At 31.7% G+C, this 24945-nt stretch overlaps 1 protein-coding gene across 1 annotated transcript in view; it reads right to left on the bottom strand.

The window, feature by feature from the left end:
• Positions 1-24945, bottom strand: part of LOC111628845 (probable cation-transporting ATPase 13A3) — a 109076-nt gene that overhangs the window by 57578 nt on the left and 26553 nt on the right. The window lies entirely within an intron of this gene.

The raw sequence follows: 24945 nt of genomic DNA, 5'->3' as shown, positions 1-24945 counted from the left end.
TTGAAATTTTTGGGAGCATATTATTCGCTCTAGTGGTTGGACGATGTTAAGGGAAAACACCCTTCTTGTAAATCAGTATTTAGCAGAGAGAGAAGTTTTGGAAATACGCTTAATAGGATGTTTGTTGTTTTTTTATTCAATAATCTTTACAGTTTTATTGATTAGAGCGACAAACACTATTCTATTCAGTTAAAATATCTGACATCTTTGGCGAGTTGTATATTTTTTAAGGTGATCCCTGGGTTGCGTATCAGAAAGAAGTTTTTGGCGTGTCTAGTTTGACACTCGTGCCAAGAGTCGCCCATACCCTGCCAAGTGCGAACAGTCATTCTTTAATCATAAACAGCGTTTATATACAAACACAAAAAAGTAAAAACATATCTTATTTTTTGTTTTATAAATTTAAATTAACGTTTTGTACTTAAAAAAAATAATTTTTTAAATTATCAAAATGAAGTTTGTTTGTTTAACGCCCAGATAATTTTGTATTTATGTAAACCATGGAAAATAAAATACTAACGTGTGACTGAAGATCAATAACAGCGTTTGAATAAATGGCGAATTGCTTAAACATACTATTGATATGTATAAGGAATTGGTTATTTATATATTTTGTATTAATTCAAAACAGCCAATGAATGGAGCCGCTTTTCCCAAGACATTATTATAATGTAAATATAAATATAACACGCAAGCTAAATACAGAATGATTTTAAAAAATGTTCACATGGAGGTAACTTGTTACGCCTGATTTGTAGTAGCAGGTTGTCCTAATTAGTTCTCCATCAAGTGCAAAAGGTCGCGACCAAACTGTTGAGTTCTCAAAGTACCTTATTAGTTATTATTCACGCTGCGGTGACTGCGTACCTTCTTCCACATAAATGTTTACACATGGTGCTTCAAAAAATTTCTTTAATTACAAATTTAAGAAACAAGTACAGTGGAATCCGATTATTATAATCACGAATAACGTTAACAGTCAACTATTGTTATCATAATCAGTCGGTCCCAAAACATGATATAAAATTAATTAAAAATAATCCATCTATTATAATCAAACTTCTGCTATCGATACCAACTATGATAATTATACTTGGAGACAAACGATAAGAATTCTTTTAAAAAATTTGTGCAAGTGTAAACGTACCTTTTCTTCGAAACTTACTGTTAGTCGAAGCATACATTTATCTTTTAATACCATGCGCATGACAAGAATTCTTAGAGAATCGCGTCCTTTGCCTTTTCTAAATATTAATATATTGTTGCAGTGAGTGGAAATAACCATATGCATTTGTTACAATTTCTCTGGTTGGTCTGCAATTTTCAAATTGCGAACCTATAAATTCACACTGTCGCTGCCTGTCCGTCTTCCGTTAATCTCGACAATAGAGATCACAAACGGAAAGTTAGGGGCCGGAGGTCCCGATTAATTTTTAAATTAAAATATGATTAAAACTGCAGCACATTGTGACGATATCACAATAAATAATTAAGATTTTTAAAATTTTGTGACTTGTTAAGACTGTATAAAAGCGCTCTGTAAAAAAATATCTGAATCATAACAAAAAGCAAAGCAACAGCGTGGAGAAAAGCAAAGAATCTGTGTTACAATAGGTTGTCCAAAACGGACGAACGTAGTGCACAATAATGGTTGTGAAAATAATTTTCACAACTATTATTGTGTAAGATTATAAAAACGGATCAAAGAAATTTCTTCGTTTTCTAATGAGAACATGGATCAGAAGAGAGAGAACAATCTGGAAAAGATAGCCGATTCAGCATTAAAAATATGGTTTAATAATGTTCATGAAAAGAATATTACAGTTAATGGACCTATTTTGCGTCAAAAAGCAAAACTAAAAACTATGGGCAAATGGGCAAAGATTTTATTGCAACTGATGGATGGTTCAATAAGTAGAAAAAGCGAGAGAAACGTGTGTATATACATCTTTATCGCGAAGAAAAAAAGAACCGATTTATGCAAATTATAGTTGAACATAATGATATTCAAGATCGATCTAATTTAAGCCCAAGTGCAAAAAATATTTCCCTTCTTGATTCACTGTATTCTGCTAGCAATGTCTTGGAAGTAAGTCTGACAGAAAACCATCAAAAACTGCTCCCGAAGAACCTGACCTTACAACTGAAATTTGCAAAAGAATTCCAGGCAGTTTGAAAATTAAGTGGATTTTGAAGTGGTAGCTACAATGACTACACTGGAAATATGTAAAGACGTTGCTGATGATAACTTCAAATAATAAGAAAATGGTCATAACCTATTTACAGAAATTTCAGTTCCTCCAACAAATGCCCAGATTTAAGCTTTTCAATTTCTTCGTTGTTTTGTGCAATGTAGTGCAATAAACTTCGAAAAGCATTGACTATAAAAATTATATTCAGGAGCTAATAAATGCAAACAAACTATAGACAATACTTGATAAGTTTTACAACTAAATATTTTTGTTTTTAAAAAAAAAAGTTGTTTTGTAAGAAATATAGCATATATAAATGTATAATGTATTAAGTGTGCAGTTTGCGATAAATATAAATTGTGCAAATGTTATAATTATTTGTAATAAATTGAGTTCAATAATGCAAATTTTTGCAATCTGTTTAATGTTATCAGCCAGTTATTGTTATCAAAAATTGCAGGTCCAAAAGTGATCATAAGTGGATTCTACTGTATTTACATTTTCTAACAGTAATTTACACCAATAGTTTTCTGACTTATTGAAAATTTGAAACAACAGAAATTTAGGATAAATTCAATAAACTTGAAATAATATGGACAATATTTTTCTTCAACTTAATATAGATGCACAGATATAGTTATTTAACAATATAATTAGGTGTTTGAAATGATTCTCAGAAGTGATACAACAGAACTGCTAAATTTTATACATTAAACTGTTTAGTGTAGATACTTTTAATTAAAAATCATTAGAAAATGTGTTTACTTTACTCTAAATACACCAACAATAGCTTTAAAAATTCCAGCAATGAATTGCCTAACTTTCCTGACTATTATGTGATTTTATTTAAAATGTACGTTTTATATTGCTAATTATAACAAAGGCAAAAGGCTTAATTGAGAGTAAGAATGAGTTTAAAAAATTGTAAATGTCAATTCAACTAAAATTTTCATTAAATTCGACCCATACAAAATATTACACGGGACCCCTTCTATCTCCCACCCCTCGATCTGTAACCACCAAAATTTAACAGCACCAATCTCCCTTACATATAAGTTACCATACCGAATTTCGTTTCTTAATCTTTAGCCCATCCTGAAATATTAAACAAAACAGACGCCACACATACAGTAAACTGTGTAAACCGGAATCGCAAGGCACCAAATCTTTTCTGGTTTGGCAAATTTCCGTTATGAACAGGTTTTTTTTTAAACATAGAAAGTAGCTTCGTGTTCTTCCCGCTTACACTGGTTTACACTATATTCAGGTTCTATTTTGGACGTATTCCTGATAATACTTGACTTTTTGGGGTCAAGAGATGTAGATGATTCCAAAAACTGGGAGGTTCAAATATGACACTATTACATTATTATATAGCAACAGCGGGAAATCTAACCCGTGTTACGTTATAACAGCCGAGAAAGTAAGTGTCATTGGCGTTATTTGTAAACTATTTAAGTTTATATAATTTATTTCTTCAATAATTTCATACAAACTTATCAGGAAACAAAGTCATACAAACGATTCCAAGAAATAAATAGGGAGTTGTATGAATATATTTCATTGTATTAATTAACTAATATTAAATTGTTCTTATTAATTTCTTAAAACTTCAAAGTTAAAATCATATAAAATTTATCACCCGTTTTTTATATCAGTAACAGCATCAGAGACAAAGAACCAATACTAAGGTGTTTAGATGCTAATATTTATTGTAACTATGCATTTCGGGTGTTTTCTTTTTTTAAAAACTTCAGGACACAAAACTTTTTTGCAATAAACAAAAAACTTCGTTTCCATAATCTACGAATCATATAAAACTTTTTTGCAACCTGAAAAGGTTTTTTTAAAAAGGAAACACCCGAAATGCATAATTACAATAAATATTAGCATCTAAACACCTAGTATTGGTTCTTTGTCTCTGATTGATGCGGTTACTGATTTAAAAACGGGTGATAAATTTTATATGATTTTAACTTTGAAGTTTTAAGAAATTAATAATTATTTTTAAATATACCGCACCATTAATATATAATTTTTAACATTAATATATAAGTATACAATTTAATATTGGTTGTATTTATAATTGAAATATACTTAGTATCAATACTGCACTACTGTTTAAAAATTGAATAAAGTATAGCATAAATCATTCATTAATGCTTCTTGTCCTTTTTCATTAAATATTATTTAATATTACTTTACTGTGACTATAATCTATTAATAGGACTTATTACACTGATGTAACGTCCAAATAAAGTTTTTTCTTTAAACCAATAGACTAGTTCGATCTCTTTTAAATACATACATTACATCATCTAATAAGTCCTATTAATAGTCGCAATAAACTAATACTAATAAGTAATATAGTATGAATCCATGTTGGATTCGATAACTACTGAATATCGACATATTGAGAATATACTTGAATAATTTTTGCAAATATAGAAAAATCTAACAACGTAAATTATAACTACATGTTTACTACTTAATACATCAAGAATAATTACTTCTATAATGATAATAAAACGTGTAACTTGGAATAGCGTTGTTTTTTTTAACGAATACACAGTCAAGGATATTGCAATACGTAATGAAATAAAATTTTATATCGAGAACTTCAAATAATCTATGTTCAAAAATAGTTGATCATAGCGCAATTATGATCAAATTCTATCTGACGATTTCAAATTAGCATTGATATTTGATCATACATCAAATTGCCATCGATTGTTTTTTTAAAAATAAAAATAAAGTCATTGTATTCAAAACGAGGCCGTTCAATCCAAAACGGTCATATTCTTGGCTTTCGTGAATATTTTTGCATTAACATAATTTACGAAGATTAATTAACGCTTGCTCATAAATGTCCATGTTCGTAACTAAGGATCAAGAGTTAGAAGTTGACTAATTCGAGAATTGTTACGATAAAACTTAAATACGAATACTTGTAAACTCATCCATTACTTTTTGGTAAATTAATAAGCTTGACTTTTCGAACCTTTAAAATAATCTGAACTGAAACAAAGAATGTTTGAAGATGAAAGAAAACAAGCCGATGAAAAATATTTCCAAGTATCTTTTTAATTAGTCGGTATGAATTAGTCCGAAAACTTTTTCAAGATTTAGTTTTCAATTTAAAGTATTCCCGCTAGGAGAAACTTTAATATTGTATATTTATTAAAAACTGTATGAAGTTCGAAAAAGAACTTTGCCTCTTCCGACTTCAGAGGTAATTAAAGAACTTCCAAACAACACTTAAAACAGGACAATGTTATTTTAATTACTAAATATCAACTGTAAAATTATGTTACCTACAAATATAGATAACTTATAATTTAACAGTTAATGTTCTTTAATTATCACTAAAGTCAGAAGAGGCAGAGTTTTTTCGAATTTTATACAGTTTTTAATAAAAGTAATTCTGACCCCACTGTAATGTCTTTTAAACTTTTATTTTTTATTTAATACATTTTATTTAATACAGTAATTCGCCATTAGTATAATTATTATTATGGTGCTTCCTGCTTTCGGATCAGAACCAGGGCTGTCGCAAGGGAAGTCTTTCCCGGATATGTTGAGACCATCCTCACCACCTGGTCGCCTGGCCGAACCCATAATGGGCTTGATAAAAAAACAGTGTCCACAGAGAAGAAAGACTATAAAATATAAAAGCGTAAAAACTCTATAAAATTAACGTTACTTTTACCAATAGAAAAATGAAATATTTAAGACTGCTTTTTTTTTTTATTAATAAATAAGCATTCTACGTGTTTCATTTGTTCACAAAAGAGTAAAAGGGCCCTTTTACCCTTTTGTTTTGTGAACAAATGAACCCGCAGTGACAAAGTATAATCATTGTTATCGAAAATGCCAATGTACCGTATCTGTCGGCGACGCATTTAGAATATAAAATGGGGCATCACGCAGTATGCAAGAAGTTTCAAACGTCAGATCGGTGCTCTCGGGTTGCAATCAGGCCCAAGTTCTGGTCACGACGAAGTTGTTGCATGGGACAATGGACAAATATCGTTCATTGGTTTCTTTTATATTTTCAGAGTAGACTAGAAGTCAAGAATTTTCTGTTATTTGTTGATAATGGAATTTCGAGTCCCCTTGGGGATTAAGAAAAAGGCATCCCAGACGAAAAGAAGGCATGCTCCTCAATGTACGGGTGCCCCTTGTGTCTTTTATGTTACAATCTAAAAATGCAACAAATTCCTTCGCAAAGTGAATGAATTTGCAGATTTAAATACAAGTACATAATTTAAGTGTGATTAAACAATATACTGTACAGTCAACACACCTTAATACTGAGAACGCACATTTATTCAGCTAAACAAACGTTTTCAACCCATTTCATGGGCCATCATCAGGTTAAAGACGTTCGAATCAAAGCCATTTAAATTTGAACGTGTTCGATAATGGCATGGATTCGAACGTCTTTAACCTGATGATGGCCCATGAAATGGGTTGAAAACGTTTGTTTAGCTGAATAAATTTGCATTCTCAGTATTAAGGTGTGTTGACTGTATACTGTTAAAGAATCTGAGTGAGAATAGGAGATTAAACAATGAAAATTCCAAAATTTAGAATTGCTTTTCCAATTTCGTTTGTTCAAGCAAATCTTGTAGAAGTTATCAGTTTTTTAGAATAAAACAAAAAACAATGAAAACATTTATTATTATTATTATTATTAGTGAAACCTCCATTAATTAACGGACACTCCCGAATAGCGGACATTCTAAATAACGGACACCGTCGTCCATAACCAACCTTACGAAAACAGAATGTCCCGTCTTCAATATTCTGAAAGAATTAATTACGTACGAAATATCCTAAAATGAAAGCAAAGAATCGGTTCAAATATTTTCAGACAACGAATTTTGACCATAGGCGTCGAATAAAGACTGCTTAAAATAGGAATAGGGGAGGTTATAAAAAAACGTTATGTTTTTTCTTTTCTTTATCTGTCAGAGAAGTTTAATACGGTTAAGTTGGCGATCACCATTTATCGTTATACATATTAATGTTATTAAACTTCTGTCTTATTGTTGAAATTAAGCTTACGATACCAAATACCGAATATACTCGAATAAGACGATCTCGCATATAGGACGAGGTGCGACTTTAAAGATCAAAATAAAGAAAATTAGATTTATTAAAACAATTCTAATTTTATTTCGTTTAATAACAAATAAAATATCAAATGCATGTAAATGCACACATTGTCCTGCAAAAATTTCTGGCATTTTAAACTTAAAAAAATCTTGTAAAATCGACAACATAATTTGTTCATGTAAAGCTGGACAATCGAGAACCTTTTTTGCCAATTCTTAACAGTCGAATTCACTCTTCGTTGATTACACTTATGAGTTTCTTCGAATTTCCAAACAATCATCTGTTTTCATATGGGAATTAATTAAAACTTATATCGGGCTCCCGTGTAATTTTGGAATTCAATTCAAAAGCTTTGCTTTTCCTATTGTTATTCATCTTTACTCCTGACAATACACAAGAACGATTCAAATGACCCAGATAAAATACTTTCGTTTTTAAACACCAGAAGGTGAGAATCCGGTAAAATATGCGAATACATAGTTTACAAAAATTATACAAAAACGAAAAGAATCCTTCGCTCGCGCGTATAGGACGACCTAGGTTTTTGAAGCAGTGAAAAATGGATAAAAACCTCGTCTTATATGCGAGTAAATACGGTAACTTACACTTTTCCGAAGTTTCATTCGACAAGAACCGTAGTATAGAAGCAATGAAAAAAAAAACTTAAGATCATAAATGCGAGAAAACCGAATATCTTCCCACATTTTAAAGTGGTCCGCAAATCGCCTTCATAACGCGACATTTAAACTTTCACCAAACAATCTCTATTGTAACCGTTTTAACAGCTTTGTGGTGGCCAAAGTGTAATTTTTAATAAATCAGTTACTGAAAAAAAGAAAAAAAAATGCTTGAAAAATTACACCCACTTGATAACTACAAAGCAGACCTGCATTGGTTTTTATTAATCGCTTAAATCAAAATGACGTTATAAATGAAACAACAATTTCGAATATATTTCCCACCACTTGAAGTGAATAGCAAATCGCCTTCGTAACTCGAGATTCAATTAAAACGAGATTTTTATAATTGAAAAAAATAATATATTGTAACATATATAATTAATATACGTATATTTTTCAGTATATTGTCATTACTTTGTAAATTTGATGTTTTCGTAATCCATCATATTTTTCTCTTTATAATGATCGGGTTAAAATACAATATGATCGCCGGCATGTCTCTTTGGTAATTACAGTATGTTCGAATACAAATTTTTCTCAAAACAATCTGTTAATTGCGTCGTTCGTTTCCGTTACTTATTCGGTAAATTTGGTAATTTCTCTCTCTCTCTTTTTTTTAACAAAAACTTCATAAGAAAACAACCGATTTCGCTCACAACTACTTGATAAATCTCAACGCACTACAGTGAAATGTCGATATAACGAACACTAGTTTAAAGAAATTGTCAGTGTAATGAATTTATCTTGCATTTCCAGCCAATTTCCTGTTCAGCTCGATGCAAAAGTGTTTTGTTTTAATGAATACCATTACACCTATAACGAAAATTTAAGTTTAATGTAAAAATTCTCACCGTTATGAAAGAATACTTCCATTATACATCATCTATAAATGCATAAATCATTGTGTTGCAATTTTAAAAAAATTGTAGTCGTATAAATTCCCATTGTCGTCCGTCCGTCTTTCCTTAATCTTGAGAAAGGAGTTAGATAGATGAAAGACGAGACCAAATATGCAAACCTTATGGCGGGAGACCCCGATTAACTATATACGAACTTCCGATGCAAACTGGAAGTCACGTTATTAAATTCAAAACTTTTCCCACGAAAGATGTCATATGCCGGCATAATTTCGATTGTTAAAAGAAAAGTATGATGTACAGGGGCAAGACACATACTAATTTGAGGTGGAGAGCATATATTTTAATGAAATAAATTAAAAATTGCAGCCTAGCATTGTGACGATGTCACAAATAATTACTCGTTCATTTTAGTAAATAATAAATATTATGTCACAGTCTGGCAACACTACTGTAATTTTAATCCTCAGTTATAGTTTCGTTTTTCTGCTATTAATCTAGTTATTTAAGTTTACGAGGAAAAATGGGAGAAAAACAAAGAATGAAAGCAGTTTTCTTTAGAAGAGAATAAAAAATAGATAACGCGCAAAAAGAAATTAAACAAAAAGATGTGTCTGACGGCATAGTAGAATGCTGTCACAGTACAGGATTTCATCGAAAAAATTTTGATTAAACATATACAAACAAAAATTAGCCTTTATTTTCTGATAAAAAGAGAAATAAAAATTAGAGAGGCAGGATTCCAACTAATTGGTACTATAATGTAGTACCAATTAGTTGCAAAATAAACTAAAATAACGATATATTATATCGTTTAGTTGTTCGCTCGCGATATTTTTCATAATTTTTATTACAGTACTGTATAAATTTTTATTCTGTATTTAATATAACACATTCTGAAAATGTGCGAAATTTGGTTCCATATAAATACTGTACTAATAGATAATTGAGTTTTAAAAACTTTTACTTCAAATTATAAGCGATTCTTTTATTATAAATAAATTTCTTTTATCCTTGCATTTTTGACTATTTCGATATAACAAAATTTCAGTACAACGAAAATATTTCAATGGTCACAATTTCGTTGTACTGTACCAACATTTCACTATATATTGCATTTCAGTTACTTTTAAGATAGCCATGGCATACATCCAAAAAAAATTAATTGCTTCTAAAGTGAATAGAAATTCAAAAGCAAAATTCACTTGATAACTTTATTGGTAGTGGACATTTTCCACCACAAGTTAAATACAGAATTGCCAATCTTACCAGTAAACGTATGCCAAATTTCAAAAACTGACAAAATTGAGAAAATTCGGATTATGTTGCTATAACGATGAGAACGTTTCAGTTTATATTTCGTATTCGGGATCATGCAAATTATTATTGTTATTTGGCTTTCTGCCTTGTATGGAAAACTTTGTTTCCACTAAAAGGACCTTTCTCAAGTCTGTGGTGAGTTCGGCTAGGTCCACAATAAGAATGACCGTGGGGAACGAGGATGCTCCCATAAAATTCTCGGCTATACCTACAGCTCCGCGTAGCCCAAAATCGAATCCGAGCAGGTTAAAAAACTCCTGGAATTTTTCGTGGAAGTTGGTCTGACCCGGATAAGACTACCCACATCCCTCTACCCGGCCAAACCCATGATGGGCTTGAAAAAAGTCCTCTTGGAGCCCACAGGGTAAAAATTATTAGGAGACAAGAAAAGTACGATAAAAGAAATTTATAGTTCGATGAAGCTGGCATATCTTATCCATCTTGAAAATCCATTTCAGAATCCATCTTGAGAATATGACAGAAGAAACATAAATGAACAATATATTTAGATGATGCTGATGATTTATTCAATTATATATGAAATAAAATTATTTGATTCAAAAATGAAAAATATCAAAATGCAGTAGAGTTAAATATAACAGTGTATATTCATATTCTTAATTAAAATGCATCTATATCAGAGCTGGAAAAAATACTAAAAAAGTAATTCAAATACATATACCAAAGTTAAGTATTCATTTTTAAAATCAAACACAGATAGTATTTTTATTTGAAATATTTTCCACAAATATCAAGTACCCAAAGTACGTTGGAATATTTGAAAAGCTCAAAATATCTGTATGAAGGGTTGAAATGCTTAAATATAAAGCATCTATTTTTTAAAAAAAAGTAAGAAAATATATTATTTTTGAAATTATTTTAGAACAATTGGGACAATTCAAAAATTTTGTTAGCTGCATAAAAACTTTTATGAAGCTTCATTTTCATTATATAACTGCATTAAAGAATTTAAATAGTACGAACAATTATTTATTGTGACATCATCTCAATGCAATTTAAGTAGTGTCTTGCCCCTGAGTAGCTAGTCTTCTAGCAAAGTTGCTTTAAGCAGTTTTGCCAGGCATTACCAGAAAAACTGCTTAAAGCAAAGCATTTCCAGGCAGCACTATGCATCAATAAGATTAAAAAAGTTTTACCAGTCAACTCGCTCAGGTCTTTCTTAATATTAGTATCTAACCTACAGGCCATAAAAAAATAAAAGGCCATTTGAATAGGACTGCAGCTCATTTATCTCCAACTCTATCATCAAGAAGGCAGCGTGTTTCTGTCATAACTACCATGGAATATGAAAATTGTCAATTTTTGCTGTGGAGGGTTGAAAAATGCATGAAGACAAAAATATCCATCCTTAGCACTCACCAAGACCAGAATTAAATAATTTTAAGAATCAAAAACTTTCAAAAATTGAATAAATTTCCAAGAGTTGGATTCTCAAGAACAAACAAATATATTCATGGAAATGAGATTAACCTAACAGTGTTGCTAATTTGCTTTGTACAGAATAGATGCTCAGAATTTTGACGGTCGGCTCAGCTTGAGTCCAGAATTGCAAATTGGCTCACAGCTCAGCTCCAATCCATATTCCAAAATTTTGTAATCTAATATGAGGTAGTCTCATAGTACTTCAAATTATAGGGACTCAATTGTACAGTATATGTTTCAATAGAAATGGCTGTCATTATTCATATCATTTTAAAATATTACTATTTATTACATTTAATAATTCTCAATCTAGAAATTGCTTATAGGTTCCATTGCTTATTGTTCAAGTATTTTTTATTTGATGCTCTCATTTTAATAATACTGTATATAAATGAAAATACATCAACACACTGTATCCACTATTATTACAAATGAATTTAATTTCAAAAATGGGCTTTACTGCAACACACTGAGGTTAAGCTCAGTATTTCCAATAACTGAGCTTAGCTTTGTCAAACTCTATTTTTCATTATTGTAATGCGATTAGAATTTCTGACAAAAAAGCAAAACAGTAGTTTTGGTACTTGGTTTGTTCTTTGTCCAGAACTTTGCACTTGAACATTTCCATTTTTAGTTGCAACTGCTTAGCCGATTACAGTTTATAATGATTTTATTCTATCTTCCTTTTTTACTCGAAAATATAAATTATATGCATTAAGGCACACATATATCACTTTTTGTCAATGTATGGGAGCAACACAAAGCAAACTAAAAGAAATCCATGTTTCAAATATTTTTGCTTTTAAATATTTAAAACAAAATCAAGAAGTGATGTAGTCAATTTGCAAATGGAAGAATGTGTTTGAGACAAAACAATCTGGACACCTCATCACATTAATTTAACCTAAGATCAGCAATTTGGAATATGCTTGTTTGAAAGAAAGAAAGAAAATAAAACAAAAAAAAATCAAAAGATCAAAATGCATGCAATATTGAAACTGAACAGAAGGAGGATATGTATCACATTCTGCAAAACATACCAAAATATAGCAAAGCGTGCATCTGCTGGATGCCAAAATAAAAGGCCATTTGAATGAATCTGCCACTCATTTATCTCCAACTGTATCAGCAAGAAGACAGTGTTTCTGGCATAACTACCATGAAATATGAGAACATTGTGTATTTTTCAACCCTCCATAGTAAAAAATTGACAATGATATAAAAACATCTATCCTTGGCACCAGGGCTGCAGAGTCAGTAAAAAAACACTCGACTCAGACTCCTGATAACTTTAGTAGGTCGACTCCAATTTAGGCAATATTAAATACCAAGTCATTTTATGGGGGACAGAGACACTCATAGGGGAGTACCCTACTCCAAACTCTGAAAGGAACCCAGGGCATTTATCCAAGTACTTTTATAGGTACAGTAGAGCATCAATTATCCGACTCAATTGGGGACTCGGGTTGGTCAGATAACTGAAAAGAATGAAAAAAATACATTATTAGTGTAGTATATTAGTATATCCCTTGTAATTAGTATATCGCTATTAACCAACTTCGCGTTGAATTTTCATTGATGTTAAGCCTAACATTTTTTTTTAAAATAATAATTGTCGCTATTGTATCATTAAAAATTATTTTTAAATTATTTTATTGCTCACAAAACAAACAACCACTCATAATTAAAAAATTAAGTCTCGTTTAAATGCAAACATGCTAAAACATGCAAAATTTTAACAAAAATAATATTAAAGTAGCCAAGACATAGCCAAATATTGTAGTGCCATATCACTAGCGGGACTATTGTATGTAGGCATTACTATGTCACATGAAAATGCAAACTGTACATGATACAAAACAATATGCAATGGTTTCAGAGATATGGCTGCAAAATGCTGAAATACCTGAACAGTAATAATGTGCACTTTGTAATTATTATTTTGTTTTTTCAAAGTGATATCTACAATTCACATTTTCAAACAAATGAGACAGAACAGGTTGTAATTGCATTTCTTCATGAATGTAGTCCAAAGTTGTTCACAACAGAACATGCCTTTCCATCACACTGGAGTGATGATTAAAGAACAGCGATAATTATATGAACATTAGTGATCCCTTTGAATATATTATCATATGCCAAATTTGGAAATAAAACCTCCCATTCCATGAATTACAGCTTGTTATTTTTCAAAAGAACTATACTTACTGCATTGACGAACATTTTATTTAGCAATTAAAAAAAATGAACATTAATGGAAGTTATAACTCAAATATGTTTTTGAATGAAGTACACTTTGCAATCATATATAAGAATATTGCCAAAATAACGTTAAGAACAAGAACATTTAAGACTCTAAGTTTTTAAATTTTACAATGTGATATACATAAAGCATAAAAAATAATTTACATAAAATTACACACACACAAGACTGAATGAAAAATTTTATGTACATTAAATCCTCGTTAGTTTGAAATTCACGGCACAAAATAATCATGATTTCAAATTATCCAAGGTTTACATATTTCTGTACAATATACCAAATGTTACGTAACTTATGTCATTTATTAAGCAAACAGAATGTGGCTACATGGACAGAATGCTATTTTCTTTAATAATTAATAAAAATAAAATAAATGTAAAGGCAAACAGCACATGTCCAGTGATAACCTCACAGGTTGCCAAATAGTTTTATAAAAGTAAATCAGATACTTCAAAATGAAGCCCAAATTATTTTTAAAGTGATCCAAAAAGTAGTAAGTTGCCCAAATCTAGTAGCCTAGAGCCCTACATATATCTCAATCTGCTACTTGTAGCCCAATCTTCAATCCCAAAAACCAGCCATATTTTATGAGATAAGAAAAGGGTAGTTCATGAATAAGATGACACCCAAAAATGTGTGACTAAAAGTAAAGCCATATTGACCAGATTAAGTTGTTCCTGGTCTAGTGTTCTCTTATAGTATGGAGGCACTTTGATCTAAATGAATGAGTTAACATATTTTTATTGCAATTTGAACAGAATTTTCACTTCAAATTTCGAAGTAGCTGTATTTTGAACCAACTGAATTCCTCAGCATGCAAATCGCTGTATCCCCAGCCTTGACAAAAGTACAGTTTCAAACTATCCAAGTTTGAATTAACAAGGATTTCCTGTATGTTTAATTACATTTTTTAAATGTCTTAATTTCATCTCCATTCTGTAAAAGTTTGTTGACATTTCCAAAGTTTCTGAAGCATTTTATTTTATAAAAACTATTTCTTTGATAAAAATCTTAACTGAAATTTTTGATATTTGTAATTCATTACTAATTTTAAATTCCTTCTATTCAGTTTTCACTTTTTTTATTTAAAGCTTTATTTACTTATATAGTTTGGTTTATATACCTTATGTATTCCACTTCATAGTGGAAATGACAAACTTAAAGAATACGGAAAGTAATAAAAACAGGAATTTATACTTAAATTGTTTTCACTACATTATCGATTTTCTGATGTCTCAAAATTCATAAAAATAATAATATTGGTAGCTGCCACATCTCAGTAAAAAATTTTATANTTTGAGGGGAGATTACTAGTTAATGGGAACAGCCATCACAATTGCAATCACCTGCGTGGCTAGAAATTGCATAGTGTGACCAGGGCTTAAAGCCTCATGTAGACAGTATGTTGTGTGTTTGCTTGTATATGGAAATGCAACATGTGGGTGATCTGCTGAGGAGGGATGTTTCTTGGAAGATTTTCTAAAGGAAATTGTCCCCTATTATATATGTTAAAAAATGTAGAAAAAAACTCCACATGGTCAGGCCATTGGCGAGGCATAAACCCAATGACCAACTACCAGTGTCCAGTGGTTTTATCCACTCAACTGGTAATGGGCCGACAGTATGTTGTGAAAGTAATACTATGTTCGCACACAATCCATGACTCACTTCAATCTCAATTGTGACTGTCACCAGTCGAACATTGTGCTGTTCACACAGGCAGTCCGCTTGAGAAGAACACGGCTATTATACGCAATGATAAAACTGACATAACAATAAACAAAATGGAAGTTTTGGTTAGAAATAAAAAATTTTCTTGCCATATACCTAATAATAGACAGATGTCATTGTCTCTCCAAATATATTTTTTATTTCTGTTGATAGTTCGACACATGTTCCACAGCCATCTTGTATTTTCTTGCACACGTGGGATTGTGGAATCTCTCTTATGACTGGATGTAGTTTCAAGAATTCTCGAGTCAATCGTGATTGAACCTTGTTTCAGTCGAGATTGAAACAGTACAGAGAAATCACACCATGGCATAGTCACCGACCATGGTCACAATCTAGATTGAAATGCTCAGTGCGAGCAAGGTATAAGGGTGTGATTATGCAGACGTGATCTAGTAGCAAGTGAGAGGTTGCAAGCGATATAGTTCGCTAATTATAGAATTTTTTATATTTTATTTTTTACATACAATTAGTAACTTTTGAAGAAAAATTTAAAGTTCATTCATATCATGCATATATTTTAATATTGTTAAATCCAGAAACAGTTTAAAATATTAATTTCATTTGAAAATACTTAAAATAACTATATTCATTAGAAACAGATTTACCAGAAGAAAACTGAAAATTATAAGTTAAAAAAGTTTAAATGCAATACAGTCATGTCCAAAAATAAGCATAACCATTAATTTAGTATATATCTCAGGAACTAGTAATCAGAACAATGTGAAACTTAAAAGCAGAACACTGTATTCTTTATGTAACAAAACAATTGAAAATCAAAAATTTCATCTAAATTACTTCAAAAACAAGAAAAACAAACTGTAAATCTTAAGATTGCACAAAAATATTTATGGTGTGGTTACCTCCTGTATGCACAGCAATTGTGCATGCTGGTTATAGCATTGTTTATTAGCCAAGCAGATTGGTCAGAAGCAAAATCCATTCTTTAACAAGAGCATTTGAAGCTTCAGGAGTGTTCTTGATGGAGGCTGATAAGATACAATTTGTCTCCCTAGAGCATACCTTATGTTCTATGGGATGTAGGTCCATAGATCTTGTTGGCCATTCCATGCAATGAGTATCATGATCAAGAAAATCATTGATAAATGGCAACCCTATGCTTGAAAGCATTATTGTCCATAAAAATGAAATCTACACCCATAATATCTTGGAAAAGTCTTATGGGTTTCCAACACTCTATATCTTGAAGTAATGGCATCCCTAGCAAAAACAGGAAGCTCAATGAAGTCATTAAGCATAATGCCATAACAGACAAAAAAATCCACCAACTCTAAACTGATTTTTTCCCACAATTTTTATGGAGTTGTACTGGATTTGCCATTCTCTCCATATTCTAATCCAACAAGAATCATTTTCTAGAATGTACTTAGACTCAACAAACAGAACATTGCCTCCATTTAGTCAAGATTCAATGCTGATGTTCTTGACACTATCTAAAATGAACTCTTCTATGCACAAAGGTCAATGGAACACAATATACTGGACATTGCCAAAAAGACCATTTGCCTAAAGCCCTGGTTACACTATGTGATTTCTAGCCGCGCAGGCAACTGCAACAAACGCGGGTTGCGCATATCTTCTTGTGGTCACATATTGTTCATTGACATTGCAACTCGGAAACGCGTGACCCTATAATAAACCAATAAAATTACAGTAGCTTGTTTTTTGTCTACTTTCGTGAGTTTGCCAATATTTTACATTCTACTTCAGAGTATTTACAAAATTTTAGCCACTTTTCTTATTAAAATAGCAAGCAGTTCCTTTTCTGGAATGAATAAAAGAAAAAAGGTGATTATTTTGATAGAGCTGGCGAGAATACACAAAACGATAAAATCTTCGATAAAACAAAGAATTAAAATCCCACAGATATTTGTGAGCCTAAATAAGCTTGATCAATCTCGATTCTGTAAAGTATTAATTTGCAATCATTGTGAGTAGAACAAACTTTTTGTTTCTAGTTGCAGTTGCGCCTGTTTTTGAGGGGAGATTACTAGTTAATGGGAACAGCCATCACAATTGCAATCACCTGCGTGGCTAGAAATTGCATAGTGTGACCAGGGCTTAAAGCCTCATGTAGACAGTATGTTGTGTGTTTGCTTGTATATGGAAATGCAACATGTGGGTGATCTGCTGAGGAGGGATGTTTCTTGGAAGATTTTCTAAATCTCTCAAAGTTCAATAATTATAATTAAATTAATATTTAATAAATAATAAATATTAATTTAATTATAATTAATAAATTTAATAAGAGATGATACCTAACACATACCTCTAGTACCAAATTATTTATAATTTAAATAAAAATGATAGTGGTAAAATAGCATGATTTAATCTGGCTATCATTTGCCATATTATTAAAATGTTGGTCTTCAGGATGTTATATATATATATATTTAAACATTAGCTTAGTATACGAACCTTCATAAATTGCTTATAATCTAAAATGTCATGATATTACAGGTGTCCAAAATGTTACTATGCAGTGACAAATTTGTAATGATAGTAGTTATACATATAGTATTGCATATGAGACCTGTAATATGCATATGAGACTATGATGTTCTTATGAGAACACCATACAGTCAACTAGTATTGAATGGACACCTTACAGATCTCATATGCAATACCACGGGTATAATTTTAATGTCATTACAAATTTCTCACTGCAGAGTACTTGGCAGTTTAAAAGATTCAATGTATTATTAGTTGACAAGCAATTAGACTAAAATTTAGTTCAAACTAACTTGATGAATATTGCAAGACATCTTGATATTTAGTATTTAAGTTCAGTAATTCAATAAAAAGATTTAAAATTAATAATTTTAAGATTTAAGAATTACAGCTTGTTATTTTTCAAAAGAACTATACTTACTGCATTGACGAACATTTTATTTAGCAATTAAAAAAAATGAACATTAATGGAAGTTATAACTCAAATATGTTTTTGAATGAAGTACACTTTGCAATCATATATAAGAATATTGCCAAAATAACGTTAAGAACAAGAACATTTAAGACTCTAAGTTTTTAAATTTTACAATGTGATATACATAAAGCATAAAAAATAATTTACATAAAATTACACACACACAAGACTGAATGAAAAATTTTATGTACATTAAATCCTCGTTAGTTTGAAATTCACGGCACAAAATAATCATGATTTCAAATTATCCAAGGTTTACATATTTCTGTACAATATACCAAATGTTACGTAACTTATGTCATTTATTAAGCAAACAGAATGTGGCTACATGGACAGAATGCTATTTTCTTTAATAATTAATAAAAATAAAATAAATGTAAAGGCAAACAGCACATGTCCAGTGATAACCTCACAGGTTGCCAAATAGTTTTATAAAAGTAAATCAGATACTTCAAAATGAAGCCCAAATTATTTTTAAAGTGATCCAAAAAGTAGTAAGTTGCCCAAATCTAGTAGCCTAGAGCCCTACATATATCTCAATCTGCTACTTGTAGCCCAATCTTCAATCCCAAAAACCAGCCATATTTTATGAGATAAGAAAAGGGTAGTTCATGAATAAGATGACACCCAAAAATGTGTGACTAAAAGTAAAGCCATATTGACCAGATTAAGTTGTTCCTGGTCTAGTGTTCTCTTATAGTATGGAGGCACTTTGATCTAAATGAATGAGTTAACATATTTTTATTGCAATTTGAACAGAATTTTCACTTCAAATTTCGAAGTAGCTGTATTTTGAACCAACTGAATTCCTCAGCATGCAAATCGCTGTATCCCCAGCCTTGACAAAAGTACAGTTTCAAACTATCCAAGTTTGAATTAACAAGGATTTCCTGTATGTTTAATTACATTTTTTAAATGTCTTAATTTCATCTCCATTCTGTAAAAGTTTGTTGACATTTCCAAAGTTTCTGAAGCATTTTATTTTATAAAAACTATTTCTTTGATAAAAATCTTAACTGAAATTTTTGATATTTGTAATTCATTACTAATTTTAAATTCCTTCTATTCAGTTTTCACTTTTTTTATTTAAAGCTTTATTTACTTATATAGTTTGGTTTATATACCTTATGTATTCCACTTCATAGTGGAAATGACAAACTTAAAGAATACGGAAAGTAATAAAAACAGGAATTTATACTTAAATTGTTTTCACTACATTATCGATTTTCTGATGTCTCAAAATTCATAAAAATAATAATATTGGTAGCTGCCACATCTCAGTAAAAAATTTTATACAATATTTTATTTTTAATTAAAAAGACTATTCAAGTTTTTAAAATAAAAATGTTTAAAATCTATTTGAACCAGGCTGCTTTACCACTATTATTTTAAATTAAATTATAAATAATATATTAGAAGTATGATAGATATTAGGTGCCATCTCTCAAAGTTCAATAATTATAATTAAATTAATATTTAATAAATAATAAATATTAATTTAATTATAATTAATAAATTTAATAAGAGATGATGCCTAACGCTTACTCTAGTGCCAAATTACTGGGTATTGAATACTTACTTATTAGTACAGGTAATGTAACTCGATTTAATCCGGTAATCGTTCGACTTTCAGACAAAAACTGAGTACGTAGACTTATAACACTTATAGGTATATGTATGCTTAAAAGTGTCATCGATTTTCTCGTAGCAAACTACATTTAAACCTTTACAGCCTTTGATGGCTTCCAAGCCAGAGACACCCGTACCTATAACAGCTACACGCATCTTAAACCTTGCGTAATTCTTCTCTAGTTATCACAGCTAATGCAGGATACACTGATCTTTGACAGATTCTCTGTCGTGTGTTAAGATTTCATTTAATTTTCTAATCGGAATAACCGATAAGGNGAGTATTTACGGAATTTTAGCCACTTTTCTTATTAAAATAGCAAGCAGTTCCTTTTCTGGAATGAATAAAAGAAAAAAGGTGATTATTTTGATAGAGCTGGCGAGAATACACAAAAAGATAAAATCTTCGATAAAACAAAGAATTAAAATCCCACAGATATTTGTGAGCCTAAATAAGCTTGATCAATCTCGATTCTGTAAAGTATTAATTTGCAATCATTGTGAGTAGAACAAACTTTTTGTTTCTAGTTGCAGTTGCGCCTGTTTTTGAGGGGAGATTACTAGTTAATGGGAACAGCCATCACAATTGCAATCACCTGCGTGGCTAGAAATTGCATAGTGTGACCAGGGCTTAAAGCCTCATGTAGACAGTATGTTGTGTGTTTGCTTGTATATGGAAATGCAACATGTGGGTGATCTGCTGAGGAGGGATGTTTCTTGGAAGATTTTCTAAAGGAAATTGTCCCCTATTATATATGTTAAAAAATGTAGAAAAAAACTCCACATGGTCAGGCCATTGGCGAGGCATAAACCCAATGACCAACTACCAGTGTCCAGTGGTTTTATCCACTCAACTGGTAATGGGCCGACAGTATGTTGTGAAAGTAATACTATGTTCGCACACAATCCATGACTCACTTCAATCTCAATTGTGACTGTCACCAGTCGAACGTTGTGCTGTTCACACAGGCAGTCCGCTTGAGAAGAACACGGCTATTATGCCCCTGAGTAGCTAGTCTTCTAGCAAAGTTGCTTTAAGCAGTTTTGCCAGACATTACCAGAAAAACTGCTTAAAGCATAGCATTTCCAGGCAGCACTATGCATCAATAAGATTAAAAAAGTTTTACCAGTCAACTCGCTCAGGTCTTTCTTAATATTAGTATCTAACCTACAGGCNACTATGTTCGCACACAATCCATGACTCACTTCAATCTCAATTGTGACTGTCACCAGTCGAACATTGTGCTGTTCACACAGGCAGTCCGCTTGAGAAGAACACGGCTATTATACGCAATGATAAAACTGACATAACAATAAACAAAATGGAAGTTTTGGTTAGAAATAAAAAATTTTCTTGCCATATACCTAATAATAGACAGATGTCATTGTCTCTCCAAATATATTTTTTATTTCTGTTGATAGTTCGACACATGTTCCACAGCCATCTTGTATTTTCTTGCACACGTGGGATTGTGGAATCTCTCTTATGACTGGATGTAGTTTCAAGAATTCTCGAGTCAATCGTGATTGAACCTTGTTTCAGTCGAGATTGAAACAGTACAGAGAAATCACACCATGGCATAGTCACCGACCATGGTCACAATCTAGATTGAAATGCTCAGTGCGAGCAAGGTATAAGTGTGTGATTATGCAGACGTGATCTAGTAGCAAGTGAGAGGTTGCAAGCGATATAGTTCTTGCAAAGGAAATCCATGCATAAGCAAGAAGCAAGAAATCTCACTGGCAATAGCAAATTTCTGGCTCTTGCAAATATCTGACAGGGTTTGATATTTATCGTGTCTTGCTTCTTCTCACTGAATACTGCACATGCACTTTAGCATGAACAGAAGATGCATCTATCATATAGCCTATATAAAAATATTTCTGTTTTATTAACAAATTATAATAAATTTGTTCCTTTTGCTGTTTCCAGAGAGGAGAAACACTATTTTGGTTTTCTTTTTATGTATTAATTATGAAGTAATCCTAATAAAAGTATCTGTATATTTTGAACTGGATAGATAGATCACAAAAAAAAAGAAAGAAAAAAAGAAAAGAAAAATCTTTTAAAAGGTGATTTTTGTGTGACCTAATAAAACTTTTTTCTTTTCAATTTGTCTCCCTAGTTTTTCTAGTAGTAAGCACTGTAGTCAAACCATTTTGATTTTTATTTTCATACAGTGCAATAATTCACACTTCTCTGTGATGAGTTTAACATGAACATGTTACATAGTAATCTCTTCACCACTTTCTCCCATTCACTCACATCAGTTTAGTCATAATGTAATTAACGAGTGCAAGAAACATCACTTATTCTTGTCTAATCGCACATCGTTTGGCAAATTCGTTTGCTCATGTCTGCACCTACTAGACATTCTTCTGTTACAACACGCTTTACTTAACATCAGAAGAGTGATCCTGTTGAGGAGTGGTGGTAATGTAACTCTTGGATCACTTCCTTGCTAACTTCTAACATTTGTTCTGTGAAGTGTGTCCAAAAATTTGGCTACGAATATCCATAGCACATTTCATAGTCTCTGTGACTAGCCTGCTTCTAACCTTACATGAATTTATGAGAATTATTGGATGTGGTATTTTTGTGGCATTATGACTCAGTATCTTACAGTATAACAGTAAAACTGTCTCTCTCACACTCCATGCATTAAGATGCAGGGTTGATCCATTTGCATTGTCCCTCACTTGAGGTTTCTTGGTGTTATCTTGGAGCATAAACTGTCTTGGGGTCTCCACATCCATCATATTATGATAAAACCACTCTTATATTCAATAACTTACAAAAGGATTGCTAAAAAATACTGGGAGGCTTAATAATGCTGCCTCAAACTGTATTTACAATGCAGTTTTCATTCCTATTATCTCGTATGCTGGGGCTACCTGGGAAAGCAGTGTCTTTCTCAGTCACAACTACTGCCGTCTTCAATCTGTTCAGCGTAAGGCCCTTCTCAGGCTCACAAGAGCATATTCTACTGCCTCGAATTATTCTCTTCAGGTGATCGGTAGGAAAACACCTCTGGATCTTCATTTGAGGCACATTGCTTGTACTTATCATATTAGGAAAGGCCACAACATCATTATGAACTCTACCTGCTATGGTGAAGGCACCTATGAGACAGATATACAATTTACCAACCTCCCTCATCCAGCAGTGAGATGTGGGTTTCATACATCCTTTACAAGTTGCTGCTGATTATACAATCTTCACAGATGGATCAAAGAATGCAGAGGGCACAGGCTCAGCCTTAGTCGTTTTTGCCAATGAGGAGGAAATATATCAGAGTTCTGGCAGTCTTCATCCTAACTGCTCTATATTCCAGGCAGAACTCTGTGCCATTAACATGGCTGTTCAATGGTGTGAAGCCAATCTTACTGGAAGTAGAGTTACAATTTGCTCTGATAGTGCTTCAACAATCAACACACTTAGGAATCCCAACAACCTTCACCCTCTGGTTAGAAAGATTCTAAACCATATACCTTGTGCTCAGAACTCCTATTCTCTCAAATGGGTGCGAGGTCATCAGGGTGTCCTAGGTAATGAACATGCAGATCTACTTGCCAGGAGGCTGCAACAATCAGTACCTCTGGCCCTTTCAAGTATTCAGTGCTACCTGTTCTTTTCTTAAGCTCCAACATTGGAACTACAGCTTGGATCTCTGGCAGCAGAGATGGGATAGCTACAATGGCCTTGCCAGGAACTTTTTTCCATCTACTCATGACCACCTTTTTCACCACTGGGTTAGTCCGGACTTTGAAACTACCCAATTCTTCACTGGGCATGGGAGATTCCAGGCCTACTTACAGAGGTTTGGCAAATCTGCAATGGTACCATCTGTAATTGCCTTGATGGGTTGAGCACTATATATATGTGTCCAATGACCGAGATACTAGGCACGAGCTTGCCCTTGCTCTTAGCCACACAGGTATTAATTGACATTGTGAACTTCATGTCATTCTTAAGGATAGTGACACCTACAAAGCATTCAAAACATTGATTCATAAGTATCACATAAGCTCTGTCATTCATTAAGTTGGTCAAGTCTGTCATTGGGCACTATTTTCATTTGCTCCCTGCACATTATTGTACATATCATTATTCGTTCTGCTGCAACATATATCTGTGTAATGTTTATTATTACTATTAGTATTGTCTATTTTATACTACTGTACATGTTATTCTACTCTCAAGTTATGTATCACATCAATTGATTTGTATCAGTCATCTCACCATCTGTTCATACTTCTTCTCTATTGTCATACTGTTTGTACGTTACCTCTCTGTTATTATGTATGTATTTACCTGTGCTTTGATATCTCTCTGTAGTTAACCCAATTATGCTCTGGCGGTATCAGGAGTAAATAAAGATAAAGATAATTTAAAGTAAAACTGTCACTGAAACAATACCTTGTTATACTGTATTTATAGAACCTTCATATTTTGCATAAAAATTTGGGCTTTTTAATGGAACATTCAAGTATATTCCAAGAATTTTTATTGACTAGAAATGTTCACACAATTTTTTTGCTGTTCTTTTCTTGCCTTATCTAATAGATTGAGAGATTATGCTTACATTTTTGGACATGACTGTATATAATTACACGATTAGTCATAAAATATATCATATATAAAAAAACTGAAACACAATCATAAAAAATGAGGATGTTTATACATTAATTAATTAATTATTTTTATAAAAGATATTGTTAATTTAATTATTAAATGTATTCAATCCACCTTTTATATGTA

The sequence above is a fragment of the Centruroides sculpturatus genome, unplaced genomic scaffold (assembly GCF_000671375.1).
Source record: "Centruroides sculpturatus isolate CEXI.00-Female unplaced genomic scaffold, Cexi_2.0 scaffold527, whole genome shotgun sequence".
NCBI lineage: Eukaryota > Metazoa > Arthropoda > Arachnida > Scorpiones > Buthidae > Centruroides > Centruroides sculpturatus.
This window is presented reverse-complemented; position numbering and strand designations above follow the sequence as displayed.